Genomic DNA, 2,515 nt, shown 5'->3' with positions numbered 1-2,515 from the left:
TCGCTCACTAGTCATGGAAATAGATCCCATGTGCCGCAACAAAAAGTTCATATGTCACAGCTCAAGATCCTGTCTGCCACAATGATGATCAAGAATCTTACAGGCTGCAACTAACACCTGGCACAGACCAATAAATAAATAAAAATAAATATTTAAAAAAAGATCTAATGGAAATATTTTGATATTTAATGTTTTCAGTTACTGTACTGATATAGTATCTCTCTAAAGTTGACCATTAGTATCCAGGGGAAAAAAGAGGAAATAATTATCATTATTAGGTAAGAAGCTCAACATAGGATCACAAACATGGTTACAATGTTAGATCATTGTATTCTGATTAATATATTTTGACAACTAGACTCTAAGTCCCTGGATGGCAGTTCCATCCCAGCATGAACCAACCATAGTTTGAGAAATGATAATATATGAACCATCACAGAGAATTTTGAAAAAATAGAATATCTTCTTTTGTGATACTAAAGGGCAAGAAATGACAAACTGTTTTTTTTTTTTAATTACAGTAAATGAACTCAAGTGGCAGGTAGAAATTAAGACTACATTTTTAAAGTTTGGTTGATATGCATGTAATAGTGAGGTCTCTCTCTTTTCTTTTTTTAATACAGAATGCTTTACAGGTTTGCATGCCATCCTTGCACAGTGGCCATGCTTATCTTCTTTGTTTCATTCCAATTTTAGTATCTGTGCTGCCAAAGTGAGTAGAGTGGGACCTTTATTTCAACTCAGTGCCGGGCATAGAATAGGCCATCAGTACATGCATTCTCAATGGATGAAGATGGCTGATACTCTGGTACTTACTTGGCATAAGGTGTTGTATATTCTCATCACCCTATATAAGTGAACTAGCACTTCTCTTGATTTTAGTTTTATTTTTGGCCACAATATGTTATAAGTAAACTGATCCTTTTTTCAAAAAAAAAAAAAATGAAGTCTGAATCACAAGATAAATAATGGAATGAAAAGACTTGTACCCATTTCCATCCCTATTGAAGGAGAAGGGTGGGGGGTTCAAATGCAGAACCAGTGCTGGCTCACAGCAGACATCCAGGGACCCCTTTATTTTCCCCTCACAGCCTCTATTTTCTCCTCTCTCTGTGTGACAAGCCTAATTATTGAGGACATTTATACCTATTGAATATAAAAAGCAGCTAATCATTTTGGGATCAAAATATCTTTAAAATGGCAAGGTGAGCCGATAAGCTTTGCTAAATTAGTCCACGGGTCAGCCAGTAAACAGTGGCCACAGATTGATAGCCAGGTGAGAAATGCAGGTCAGAAGGGACAATTTAGAGGACAAGGGCAGTAAGTTTAGGGCTTTTTCTATAACCAGTAGAAGAATGGTGTGGGTGGTGAACAGATTTGAAGCCACCCTCGTCTGGGATTGTGGAAGTGAGCAAGACAGCCATGCTTAGGGAAAGTTTCACTTGGCATATGGGCGACGTTACTTGGGGCTCCATTATGCTAGGTTTTTCAATCAGAGTAAGTAGCTTTCCAGCAGAATTTAATATCTGTAAAGCAATCATAACTGCTTGTCAGTAGATGCACACAAGAGGAAGAAGGGGGCAAGCTACTTAAGGAACCAACAAAGGCTTCTGTCACTTTTACTTCCCTCACAGTTTGAGTCTGCAGGTTTCTACCTGTTTACTTTTATGATAACATAGTGAAAAGTAGCTCAAGTTCTTTACAAAATGAATAGTTTGAATGTAACACTGACTTTATTTGAATACTTATCTTCAACCAGATAGCTCCCTTTGGTGATCTTTCCTCTGAGTGAAACAGTTGACAGCTAAGAAGCGCTTCTAGTTTCAACGTGTTTACCTGTTCATTTCTGTCTTTGAGATTGCAGTTTGCCCTGACACAATGAACAAATATACAGAGGTTCAGAGATTAAGAGATATTCTTGGGAAGAGACATGTACTGTTATTATTGTTCAGTCTTTTAAGTCATGTCCAACTTTTGCGACCCCATGGACTGCAGCACACCAGGCTTCCCTGTCCTTCACTATCTCCCGGAATTTGCTCAAACTCGTGTCCATTGAGTCGGTGATGCCATCCAAACATCTCATCCTCTGTTGCCCCCTTCTCTTCCTACCCTTGGACTGCAAGGAGATAGAAACAGTCAATCCTAAAGGAAATCAACCCTGAATATTTGTTGGAAGGACTGATGCTAAAACTGAAGCTGTAATATTTTGCTCACCTGATACAAAGAGCTGACTCATTGGAAAAGACCCTGAAGCTGGGAAAGACTGAGGGCAAGAGACAAGTGCAAAAACTGCTATTTATTTTAAAGGGCAGATTGAGGTTGTGTGTCTTTTGTGTTTGGGGAGATATGTCAATCCAGTATGCAGAAGAAACATGATTCTACAGAATTAGTATTTCACAAAGCGAATGAAAACACTGTCATTTCAAAGTTTGGCACTGTGATAATTAAAAGTTCTTTATATAAGTAAATGAGCTTTTCTTTAAAAAGTGAAATTATCTTGAGAATGACTTTTATA

General features: G+C 37.9%; 1 non-coding gene across 1 annotated transcript; it reads right to left on the bottom strand.

Annotated features, from left to right (window-relative positions):
• Nucleotides 1-613: 613 nt before the first annotated feature.
• LOC139034533 (U6 spliceosomal RNA) lies at nt 614-720 on the bottom strand. Its single transcript, XR_011487078.1, has one exon. It is a non-coding gene; the product is annotated as a U6 spliceosomal RNA (small nuclear RNA).
• Between the last annotated feature and the right edge of the window lie 1,795 nt (nt 721-2,515).

The sequence above is a fragment of the Odocoileus virginianus genome, chromosome 3 (genome assembly GCF_023699985.2).
Source record: "Odocoileus virginianus isolate 20LAN1187 ecotype Illinois chromosome 3, Ovbor_1.2, whole genome shotgun sequence".
NCBI classification, from domain to species: Eukaryota; Metazoa; Chordata; class Mammalia; order Artiodactyla; family Cervidae; genus Odocoileus; species Odocoileus virginianus.
This window is presented reverse-complemented; position numbering and strand designations above follow the sequence as displayed.